Genomic DNA, 13814 nt, shown 5'->3' with positions numbered 1-13814 from the left:
TATTTAGACGTTGCTAGCTGAAACGGGGCCAAAAGGGCTTTTTTTAGATGCCTGTAATCTGTACATCAACTAAACGTAGTTGTTTGTTTGTTGGTCTCTAAACAACTTTTCTTCATCCAAAAATCCCACTTCAAAGTGCATTTGAGACAAAGATTTGATTATATAAAGGCTATTGCAGCTGTTTAATCAACAAACAAGATGGCCGATTGCTGTTTCACATTGCCATAATTTAATTGGCAATGCGAACGAAAGTCATTCGTCACAGACATCCTTAATAATCACTTATAAAACAGCTTAACTACCCAATTATTAACCACAAGGCAAGGACGGACAACACCAGCAGATGTGCCGAAGGACATCCACCGAAAAGATTGTTAAGTGCTGACAAAAGACCCGGTACCGGCATCGGATGACTCGGTCGTCCTTCGTTCACGAGGCCTGTACAGACCAGTCTAGCCGAGATCTGAAGCTCATCGGCCTTCGTCTAACAGGGCGTGTTCTTTTTCTAATCATTCCCAATGAGCGTTGGCAGAAAAATGGCCTTGTTAGGGCAACCAACTGCCGGAACCATTAGGCGTTGCCCATAATGAGACCTTTCAGACTAGGCTCGCCCTCAAGCTCGCGTCCAGCGTATCTTTTCCACGTTTTACTCCGCAGTGCCTTAACCAAATGCTAAACAACATCCCGGTTCAGCTTTGCCGGCGCGAGTCATTTATCAAACTCCGAAGCATCCTGATGACCGAAGGCCGACGCAAAAGTCCTTTGACGATGCCGATGAATTGGTGAAATGTATTCACGTCACCAGCGCGTAATGCGCTAAACCAGCGACGCCGTGAGTACTCTGCTCCGTAGTTCATTCGATGTTTCGGGACAGCTCCGGACGTCCCACGCTACCTTTTCTGGTAGCTGGTGGGATCATAAATTATCCCAAGCTGGAAATAATCTACTGTTCATGAATACTAAAAACCAAACTTTTCCCGACCTAAACCCGCGTACCGGCACACTGTAGGTAGAGATAATCCGGAGGGGTTGCCGGCAACGCGATGTCGGCTAGGAAATTTGAATACTCTTCAGCAGCAAAATGCCACACCCTGCGGGCTTTTGACCCAACTAGAGACTGGTCGCTAACGGTTGAAAACAAAATGAGCAATTAAGAGACTTTATGTGAGTTGAACATGTTTCACCATTTATAACCTGATGTCATACGTTCTTGAGCTTGTTGTTATGCTCATTCTGCATACAGTTTTGGAAAAATCAAATTGGAAAGTTTATAGAGAGTCCAAGGGGGGGGGGGGGGGGGGGGGGGGAGAGGGGTCTGTTCCAGAGCCTTGTTGTATTGTAAACCTTAAACATAAACCGTATTCAAATACTTTGTGCGGTGCTCAATAAAGCATATTTTTAATCATTTAAATAAACAGTTTGACTACAAACTATTTTTTGAAATAAAAAAGCAAAAACACTATTTTTTTCGAAGTTTGTAAAAAGAAGATTTTGATTAAAATGTTTTTTTTTGTTATAAAAATAAAAATAATACCCTAATACATAATGTAGTTTGAATATAATCGTAATCACAATACAGTATTTCCCTTTCCGTAATACGAAAAAGAAAGTTAAAATTCAACTAGATGCTTGGTGGTGCGCCATCATTCAAAAAATAATAGTCATCATCATGGATCAAAAATATTTAGGAACATAAACCCACGCTAACATATGTGCGGAGCAGAGAGTAACATTAAGCACCACTACGCTGAAAATTTTAGAGAACGTTGTACGTTGCAATAAAAACTCTTAAGAGAATATTTGTCTATTTGTATCAAACACCGTCGGTCGAAGACAAATCACTTTACAGTGAAAAAGAAAAATATGAACCTCATGCAAAGTTATGGTTTAAAAGCAAAAAGCATCAGTACCGCACAAACGATAACAAGTTTTCTTCAACCTTGGCTGCTATATCATCTACCCTTGCCTCTCAATTTCTCATCCGTAAGATTTTTTCCGTTGTATACCCCTCGGTTTTGTCTGCCAAATGGCATACCATGTACTCAGTTCTTCATTTCTACGACACATGGGCTTACCTTGAGAAAACAAAACGGAGTTCTAAATTGGAAGGAAAACAGGCTTCCATGCGTTAACGAATGTGTAAAACTTTTACCTCCGATTGCGAGGGACTTCACGCTACCAGTAAACATTCGTGCCCGTTTTGGTGTTGGTTATTTATGTCAACCATAAGTAAAATTTATAACCAGTCATATAGCACCCTACGTCATCTTTTCCCTGTCTTCGCAATGACACCCCTTTTCTCTCATCGAAAGAGATAGTGACATACGCACACGCTTTTTTTCATTTTTTTGCAATACTTCCTGGATCGACCCAACATGCATTTCAAAAAGGGTGCCAATCGGAAGAAAACCGTTGCTGGAACTTTTCACAGAGTTATGAATAATATACGGATTCTGTGTATTTCAATCGATGATACTTCAATGGATTATTATTGAAGTATCATCGATTGAAATACCCAGAATCCGTCGGTTCACATAGTGTAATGGTGTGACTTCATACTGTCACCTTTCGAGGCGCAAAGAACAAAATATAAATACTAGTACCCGCACACCTGATTTTTTATGAAAAGCCATGACCTTGATGTATTGTTCAATTTATTGAGAATTTTCTTTTCTGTTTTGATAATAACAAGCTTGAGTACTAGAGTAAGCTGAATGAAGAGGTCTTCTAACTTTTCGCATAAACCTTGGTTTTTTGTTCATGGTTCTTTCCAAAGCTACGAAACTCGTATGCCGTCTCTCATGGCGGCGAGCAAGCCGTAACGATGATTCACGTCAGCGAGGGAAAATGTTGACAGCAGACTTGATTCGTGGTAGATCGCAACATTTTAACATACTGTTCTAAGTTGTGTACATAGAAATATGAGTGTACTTCGCAACATCGGACGGCAGTATCTTCCGACTCAAATTTGCAGCAATATGCTAAACTTTCTCCTATGAGCGCAGTGACGAAGTCCCAGGCAGAGCGCTATATCTACCATCATGGGACATCATCAGCAATGAGGAACATTTTCCTCAACAGCACCTTCTGGAGCGGGCTCGTTATCGAGTTTGGCTGAAGAATCTAAATAAATGAAGTGTGAGAAAGTTATGACCGTATGTTTAACGACATAATTTTACCACCTAACGACTCTTTTTCGACTAAAAATGGAGGTCTCGCGAATGAACCGCGGGACCGACTATCAGATCTGATGAACGAAACTTTTTATAACTTTTCATCATCTCGCTTCTAGCGCAGTATATCCATATTAATTTTCAGCATCAAAACTTCGTCTATCAAGGACATTCTAAAATTTTTTCGAATTGAGACAAAGTGAAAGCTCATATTTTTAACCGACATACCCATGATGCATGGATTTAAAACAGTCAACGTGAGCCTATATGGTACAAATTATCACTTTGGTAAGAACTTTAAATAAAAGCGGTCAATTTGCGTGACAAGAATGACTTTGTTGCTTTGGACGTACTAAACATAACTTGTTATTAAAAGTGAAATAATCAATTCATTCATAAAAATGGGAAAACTCAAACCTACTCGAGCTTAAAAAACGAGCTAAATTCAGTTATGGAAGATTAAACAGATTAATAGAGTTCACGTCTCAAGCAAAACAAGAAACATGGCAAGAGTTTTTCATCAACCACATATTTAAATAAATTTTTCCTTTAAATTTAAAATTATTCTCTAAACCATTAAAATCAACGAACAGAATCATTCCTGCAGCCCTTTAGTATTTCTGGATTTAAGACTCAGGGACATTTCTTTGATTACCCTGCTTTACAAAGGCTTCCATCCATGTGTTCCGAGAAACATGTCGTGTCTCAGGAGTCACGTTGTTCAAATTGATACCGAACGTCCTCGACTTTATTACTTCAACCAACAAGAGTTGCCGGTTCAAAAAGGAGTGGATGGATTTATTGAAATTTTTCCCATCTGCATTGACGACGATGAAGATGGCAAAAGGAAATTCAAGCGATGATGAAGTAGCCTCGCATGCCCATGTTCAAGGACCGACCAAAGATTTTCACAACTAGACTAACGATGGGGAAAGGTTGAACTTAAACCAGGCAGGAACTCACTGGACAAAACAGACAGTGATATTGTAGCACGTACATGTGTGCTTTGTCATCCTGGCGAACGAAACGAAAGCAACCGGAGATAAAACAACAAATCCCAAACGCACCGTTTGGGGCAAACGATGAGCCTGCTGCCAACCAAAATTGAGCTGAGACACGCAGAAACAAAGAAACCAAGCAATGTTCCATAAACGAGACATATGTCATGGGCATCAGCGGAAAAATCCAACATGTGGAAAAGACACGATTCGTTAGAGAAGCTTTGAGAACCAAGTGAGGTAGAAGTTCAGTCAAACGAAAGGTACACAATTTAGGAACCATCTGTGAAGGTAATGTAAACCAACATGGTAAGAATCCTCAATGGGTCGAGGGAATATTTTAATGTACCTAAGATGGACGGGAAATCTTAGGCATGTGTTGAGGAATAAATCCAAGATGCTAAAAAGGCAGCAACTCACAGCAAAGCAACTCCTTTTAACTATGCTTTGAACGGTGGAGCAATCTGACATACGTGTGACTTTTATCTTGTCAGTGATTTCAGCACCTCCTTTGTTATCATTACCCCACCAAGCTAAATACTCGAACGCTGGGCTATAAAGTAAAAAAAAAAATAACAAGGCACGGTTTCAAGGCGACTATAGATGATGAACCATATCTTCTCTAGAAAAGCTTTCTTTATGTACAGTCTTACGCCTAGGGTGATCGCATATTTTCCTAGTGACCAAGCATTACTCTTTAAACAGAATAAAATACATTTGCTTAGAAAATAGTACGACGACACACTCGGAATAGTTCAACATGATGTTTTTATCAACCACATTGGTTGTAGAGGTTTGAGTTTCAAATATTTTGAATTTTGATTCCTAAGCATATATCAAGTGTGATTTTATTTGAATATATGCATAGGAATAAAGGAAACAGAAAAAAACAAGCATTTAATCTCCTTAAGATGATACAAAAATAAAAGGAAAATTTTATATCCTCAAGAACGAATCAATGTTATTGAGAATTAGTTTAACAAACAGGAAGAGAAAAAACAAATACAAGGAATAGTCAATGGAGTACTACAAAGATCCTGGTTCCAAAATCAAATATAAATGGGTATAAACAAGCCTCTTGATGATTAGATAAATTATGACCGGAAAAAAAAGAGCATGAGTGGCCAGAAATCATCAAAACACAGCACCTCCAAAGAAAACAACGAAAAAGATTAATTTAATTTCACTAGCCTTTTCATGTAGTGTTAATAGATAAAGATGTTTTCATCCCGGTGGTCTCATGGAAAACTTCTTTGTTGCAAAGGGTCAACATATTCAAAGTTAACATGAGGATTAGGAATCGAAAGGCTTCTCGTTTATTCAAGCCCCATTCGTCTATGCCTATCAGTTCAAATTCAATTTGACTTGGTTCCTTGGCTGACCGTATCTCGTTTTCCAACTCGTTGCGTATCACTCGTGCATCTGAATTCGAGCCGATCGAGCCCCGGTCGCCGCCCTTTTTGTCATCGCACGTTTTGCACCGACCTTTTGAACGTTTGCCAATCACTTCAGAGTTTGACAGTTTGACAGTGAAAAGCTGAAAAGAATACGCACACCGATGCCTGTGGTCTATTTGTACTGTTGGTATTTTTTTTTCAGCTGTAAAAAATACATGTCTCGTAAACCATTCATGCAGAAACGACTTATCGGATCAAAGAATCAATCCGTGTGCCGTTGCCCCATGGAAGCCGTTTCTCGTTGGGCTGATCGGTCTTGACATGGGAATCATACATTTCATCTCTCAATTCTTTTCTACGCCACAGAAGTAACGCAAAAGAAAAATAAAAATCAAGTGTCAAATCAGCGGAAGGAAACATGTCGGATCGATAAGAATCCAACCAAATCAGCCACGAGCCTATAATAAAGACAACGCAAAAACGTTGTTATGGTATAAAGCAACACAATTGTGTGGGAAGGGCTGAAGTGAACAGTAATGTTAACCAAACCAGGTTGATGTTTTATTAATAGTGTGCGATTACTCGAACATACAGGTTTATCTAGACTATGAAGGTCCATTTAAGGTTAAAACTCTTAAGGTAAAGTCATGTGGTTTTCATTTCATAAGAAACAGATTAGGTTTAAGTTTAAATCGTTGATACGAGCTCAGTCTGTTGATGACTGCTGTGATGACTTCATTTATTGACCGACTAATCACGACTGCCCTCATATCCTTAACCCTATCACTAATCACTAATACAAAGACTAATACAAACCTAGAACTAATACTTATGCTTAATGCTTATCACTAATATTACAATAATACTTATACACTATGCTTATCACTAATAGTACTAATATTTATACACTACAATTCTCCCCCCCTATAAATGTTGTTCTTAAATTCATCTGGGATACTTAAAAGGTGGCTGACCTTTGAGCCGTTCTGAACGTCTTATGGGTGGTGGCGTTGTTTCGCTTCTGGGTCGCTTGCGAGAGCGTACTACCTGTGTAGTTTTGTCTACACTTTCTTTTTCATATTCCATTGGCTCAGTCTTCCCTTCCCTTAATTGGTTTATATGTACCATGCGTACATTCCCTCCTATGTCAATCACATACCTTAACGGACTTAATTTTTTAATCACCGTAGCGGGTATCCAGCGCATGAGTTCTTTAAAGTGATTCCGATACCAAACTTTTTCTCCCCTTTTGAATTCTCTACTTAGGGATTTCTGGATATTTGGCTCCTTATCTTTGCTCCGGATATGTACTCTATGCATAACTTGGTCTATTTGTTTTAATGGATTAACCGCTCGTAACGCAGTATGCGGTGTATAACCAAAAATGAGCGAGGCCGGAGTGACTTTAGTTACGGTGCATGGTTCATTCCTGTACTGCAGCAAAAAACGATTTATTTTTCTTATTAAACTTAACGATCGAACCTTTTCATCCAACATAAATTTCTTTAACACATCCTTGACAGTTCTAACCGCGCGTTCGGCCAGTCCATTAGATTGCGGATGATACGGCGGTGTCTTAGAAACTTTTATCCCCTGGGCCTTCAGGAAACTTACAAAGGACTCTGAAGTAAAAGGTGGTCCATTATCCGTAACTATTTCTTTTGGTAGCCCAAAACATGCGAAAAAGGATTCTATGTTTTCTATTATGTCGATGGCTCGTGACATGTTGACTACTTTTACCTCGATATATTTTGTGTACGCATCCACAATTACCAGTAATGTGCGGTTTTCAAAATAACACAAATCCAAATGTATCCTTTCGAAGGGTTCAACCGCTTCCTTCCACGTGGTGGTTACTGTTTCTCGTTGCACGGTCTGCCGAGCTTGGCATACCATGCATGTGTTCACCAAATCTGCGATGTCCCGATCCATGTTTCTCCACCACACAAACATCCTGGCATTTAATTTCATTTTAACCACTCCTGGGTGATTTGCATGTAGCAGTTCCAAGATTTTGCTCTGTACAGTATGCGGAATTACGACTCTATCGTCAAAATATAAAATCCCGTTATCTAAACCGAAATGCGTATTTAGTTTTTCATAATATTTGAGACTGTTTTCGATATTCGCCGGCCATCCATTAAGCACATTCTGATATATCCTATTCAATATTTCGTCCTTCTGCTGTTCTTTACGTATGTTATCCGTTTCCAATAGTTTGTGTATACTGCTATCCTGAACACAGTTGATCCCCAATTTCTCACAATCTATGTTCGCTTCTTCTGATGCAAGGGGTAATCTGGACAGACCATCGACATGTCCCATCATTTTTCCTGGTCTATGCTCTATTTCATAGTCATAGCTTGCGAGCTTTAGTGCCCACCTTTGTAGTCTAGCCATTGCTATCGACGAAGTTCCGCGGTGCGGGTTAAAAATCTCTTTAATCCCGCTGTTGTCCGTTATCAATTTAAAATGATGACCATAAATGTATTTGTGAAATTTATCTACCCCAAACATAACAGCTAAAGCTTCCTTATGAACTTGGGCATAGTTTTTTTTGTGCTGGCGTAAGCGTAGCCGACGCGAAAGCCACTGGTTTTTCTATTCCGTTCACTCTGTGTGCCAATACGGCTCCTATTCCATACGGGCTAGCATCCACTGCCAAAATTAATGGTTTAGCCGGATCGTATGGTTCTAAAACTATATTGCTCAATAATAAAATTTTTGATGCTTCAAAGGACGCCTGACATTTTGCATTCCATTCATATTTCACATGCTTTCGTAGTAACATGTATAGAGGATGTAGTTCGTTTGACAGGTTAGGTAAAAAACGATGATAAAAATTTAATAACCCTAGATACGCTTGCAGTTCCGCAACGTTTCGTGGTGGTTGGATTTTGTCGACTGCTGTCAATGCATCGGTTTTAGGCTTTATACCCTTCGCAGTCAGTGTATACCCTAAATACTCGACACTTGGTTTTAGGAACTCTGATTTATTAACGTTTAATTTTACATTATGCTGATGTAAACGCTCGAGTACCGTGAATAGGTTAGCTTTACATGACTCTTCGGATTCTCCTCCCACCAAAATATCATCAATATAAGCGATTCCAGCAGTATTAATTAAAATTTGATCTATGATACTCTGGAATATTGCTGGCGCTGAACAAATACCGAAAGGCATTCGTGTGTATCTATAGAGTCCTTTATGTGTGTTGATAGTGCACACTTCCTGAGAGGCTTCCGACAATGAAACTTGCAAATAAGCACCTGTCAAATCCAATTTGCAGAAAACCTTCCAATTCGCTATTTTTGCCAATATGTCATCTATTCGTGGTAAAGGATAGTGCTCAACAGACAATCTCCTATTAAGGGCAGCTTTGCCATCTAAACATATTCTCACATTGCCATCCTTTTTTTCCACTACTACTATCGGACTAGCCCATTCAGATGTTCTACATGGAATTAATATTCCTTCTTTAACTAATTTTTCAATATTCTCCTCTACTGGTTTGAGTAAGGCGTAAGGAACGGTGTAAGCCTTATGAAACACTGGACAAACATCCGGCTTTAGAATTAAATTCGCTTGGTAACCTTCAATTAGGTTTTCCTTTTCCATATTTGGTAAAACGTTCCTAAATTTTTCACCGATTTCCTGCATTATCTCCGATTTTACTGTGCATAGACTGAAAGCTTTTCTCCATTCCGGGAATATCCAGTCAAGAGCATCTCTTCCCAACAAACAACTTACTGGCTGCTTAGTTGGAATTACTGCCACGTTAATTGTTCCTTTTGCTCCCGATGGCGTGCATACTTCCATACCTAATCTCCCTAACGGCACAATTCTCTCCCCTGACGCCGATATGAAGTTCGTGTTGGTCGTCTTTAATCCAGTTTCCCCCAATTTCTCCTTATATATATATTCCGGAATAACACTTGTGACCGCTCCGCAATCGACCTCGAATTCTAGTTCGACTCCACTACAAATTAAACAAATTTTTTTAGGTAAATTTGACGATCGTGCTTCTATTACGGAACGTAAAAATTCGACCTCACCCTGACCGGTATTGCTTTGTTCGGTATCACTCTCCACAGCTTCCATACTTCGTACTCCTTTCACTCGATTGCATTGTGTAGAGATATGGCCTCTTCTGCCGCATACGAAACATAGCCAATTTTTTGCTGGACAATTTGCTGGATTGTGCGATCGTCCACACCGAAAGCATCGATCGCTGCTTCTCAATCTTCCATAGGCGCCTGCATTGTTCGTCGTTGCCCCGTTCGACACCTGGTTGCGCCGTACAGCCTCCGATGTTCTTCTCACGGCTGCCAATTCTCTCTCCGGCTGTATCGTTGCGCTCATTTCCTCATTTTGTCGTCTAGCAGCATCCCATGACAGTGCGATATTACAAGCTTGAGCAAAGGTCAAACTAGGCTCGGACAAAAGCTGCTTTCTAAGGTGAACATCCTGTACACCTGCCACCAGTTGGTCCCGTAGCGCTGCTTGCAGAAATTCTCCAAACTGGCACGACTGGGCAGCCGCTTTTAACTCGATGATATACTCCGCCATCGGTAGATCTTTTTGTTGCACTAATCTGAACTTATACCGTTCTGCCACTTCGTTCACTCGCGGTTTTAAATGTTCCTTCAACGTTTGCACCAGTTTTTCAAACGTTAACACAGTTGGAGCGTCCGGCGCACACACTTTCACTGCCAATTCGAATATGGCTGATCCTCCAATTGTCAGGAGATACTTTGCTTTTTTGTCCTCGGGCACTTCATTAATCTCCATGAAAATTTGCACTCTTTGCAAATAAATCTCTATGTTTTCACCCATAATATAAGGTTCCACATTTCCTATCACTTTAGACATTTCTACTACGGACTTTTTTTCCTCGTCGCCAAATTGTGATGACTTCATTTATTGACCGACTAATCACGACTGCCCTCATATCCTTAACCCTATCACTAATCACTAATACAAAGACTAATACAAACCTAGAACTAATACTTATGCTTAATGCTTATCACTAATATTACAATAATACTTATACACTATGCTTATCACTAATAGTACTAATATTTATACACTACAACTGCTTAAAGCAGATTTAAAACTAACACAAGGTAAAGCCGGCAATGGTTGACAAATTGCTCACGAACTTGAAACACAAACAATTAATCAACTCTTTAAACATTCGGAACACATACAACCGTTCCAAGCTTCTGGTAGGACGAGATGCAATCTTTCGTTTTCCGTTGTTTTCTCTCTCATCCTACATTTTTCACGCCCCGTCCATCTGTTAACAAGTGTGTAACGAGGGCTCCCCCGTTTCCTCGGGCGAAGAGTTTCGATCGATGTTCAATTCCCTGGCCGGATGCTGCCAACGGGACCATATCCTTATCGTAACGGCCTGTGGGGACATGTTCCCTTGGCATGGGAAAAATCTTCCATCGTCTCCCGTTTTCCAATGTGCCCTTCTCATGCTTCCTGAATGATTGTATAACATGTGACACAGTGGTTGTCACGGAAAGACGTTTTGGGTGGAAAAAACAAGTACGGGAAGCTGGCGGAGTATGGTAACACACGGGACTCTCCGAGTTTGATCATTTATCCTGCAAACTGACATCGGTCTCCGATGGCCGTTACGATAACACTTGGGGCCATTGCTATCCCCGTGGCTGCTGCTCACGAGTATCCCACAAACAGCCATACAAAAACTAACAAAACCCAACATCCATCCCAGATGTCGATTAGAACGAACCGGTCTGCTCTCTATGTATGCCACTAGATTAGGTCCTCCCAGAGCACCGGATAAGGCATGGGAAAAGATATATGGTCAAAAATTCATTATTGATGGGAATCGATGTTTTGCCATGAAGTTTGTTTCGTTTTTCCAATGCCTCGTTTTTGCATAGCTCAACAGAAAAAAACGGCATAAAACGCTGACTGTCCACATTGTAGATTCGTCAGGAAATTTGCAGTCCGAGGAATACAACTACAACCTTGCAGATTCCCGTGCCGAGACCATCGTTCCATGGGACTACCAAAAACTATGTATTCGTAAGAAATCAGGTAGTGAACATTCAACTATATGAGTTTCACTGCCATAACGAGAAGGAACAAGAAAAAAGTTTCATCAAATAACATGGCATTCGTTGCAGAAAAGAGTTTACTCTGTGATGTCTGATGATGTTCAAGCATTGATGTATGTAAAAAACACCGTGTACAGAACCTTGTGGGAGTTCAAACTTTTCGTGTTTTCGATGACATAGTCATACAAAAACTTTCACATGAACGATAAAAAATACACAAGTTGAATTTTTTTTAGACTTGAAAGTTTAAATTTAAATTCAAGAAATCCTGGAAATAATGGAAAATAAAAATATTTCCAATTTAATACGAATTTATCACAGACAAACAAACCTGCACATGATTTACTAACTTTATTGCTTAACATAAAATCGTAAAAACTCATCAACACTTCCTGATAAATACCTCAACATACACTTGAACTGTCTATCCCATTGTAAATGCATTAGAATCATTAGTTTTACTGTAAAAGTAACAAGTATAGGCTTAAACGTCCTATGTAAAGCTTCCATAGCACTTTGAAACAAGTACAAAACTCGAAAGCAAATTGAAGCTTCGCCATAAAATGCTACCTATCACCTGTTAATCCGCGTTACAAATAATATTCTACCTTTTAAGCCGGAGCTCAATGAACTCCCTACCGCATTTCAATTTGTTCGTTGAAAACCGATTTGGCGCAATGAAGGGCAATTAAATAAATCGTTAAACAGCTCTTCTATGTTTCCTTCCACTGAAAACAAGCCCTCTAAACATATACCGTTCGAACGGGATTATAAATTGAGGGAAGATTGAGGCCCACTTTCGAGCAGAAAATTAACAGTTTAGCAGAAAGGAACGAATATTAATAGGGTGTGATTGGCCTATTCAAGCGAATATAATCATCATCCATAAATTCACTTTTAAAATGCATATCAACAAAAAAATAGGTATGAACTTTTTTTACATCATACACTTTAACACCATAGTTTCACCATATGATACAAAGAATTGCAGAAATTTGTTTTTTTAGGTTTTGCAAACATTGGAGTCTATCAAAATGCTTCTCATTTCATCTCTGAAAACATCTAAAACAATGTATTTTTCATTTTTTCATTCAATATTGCATGATCTGACATTGCATTGTCAGAGTTGTAGTTTTTAAACAATGATATGAAATAACGTGAAACTGTATTTTAACATATTTTCCAATAAGCAAGAATGTATGATAAATTTTCATAGTAACTGGATGTATCAAAATATTGAATTATTTAGTCATATCTGTTCAAATAACATATACTCAGTTAGACAAAATCAGAAAATAAAAAGGTATCCAGTTTGTATGGATGACAAATTCTGAAACAAAGGAAAAAGTATTCGATTAAAACCATACTCATGGATCGAACACTAGGATTTTCGAGCGATTTTTGCTATCCATGCAATTCCTGCAATCCTACAGTTAAGATAGTTTCGATGCCTGTGGTTTAGTTTATAGATAATCCAGGAACCATCTGTGTCGTTGGATCTGTGTTTTGAATACGTCTAACTCATGGACCGCACCCGGTAGGAGCAGGTTGTAGCAAATAGCACTTTGCTTGATCCTGAGCTCGATGAGCAAATCATAAATCAATTTACCCTTTTATTGCCCCCTCCAGAATCGTTTGCCATACATATGCAATTTATCTTTACTTTTTTTGATTTGTGAAACATTTTCCATATTTCTTGTATAGACTAGGCTAGTTCATAAGTGTCACATATTATTTACCATTCGTTAATTCTTCTATTTTGCAACTTGCTCTATCCTATTGTAAGAGGACCTTTTATGTAAAAGTACACCAACACACAGATGTGCAGATACTCAATTGAATGATTACTTCCTGTAAAAAGGAGTTAACTTAACATAAAAGACTGTTGAACGAAATTGAAAATTTGGGTAAAAAATGAAAAGAACGTCCATGTCGTCTACACGTAATAAGAACACCTGAGATGTTGTTGACCGATGTGTGTGAATTGGTCCCTTTTTTAATTTAGGCGAGTAATTGTCACTTTCGAATATAGTCGCTTTCCTGATTGGACCAAAATGTGCTTAACTTGGGAGGTTGAAAATTAAAAAACAACCTGCAAATGGTTATCTGCCTTTCGTTGTATTTGACACCGTGTTGGTGTATCGATCTCG

Source organism: Anopheles coustani, chromosome 2, assembly GCF_943734705.1.
Source record: "Anopheles coustani chromosome 2, idAnoCousDA_361_x.2, whole genome shotgun sequence".
NCBI lineage: Eukaryota > Metazoa > Arthropoda > Insecta > Diptera > Culicidae > Anopheles > Anopheles coustani.
Note: the sequence above shows the minus strand (reverse complement) of the source record.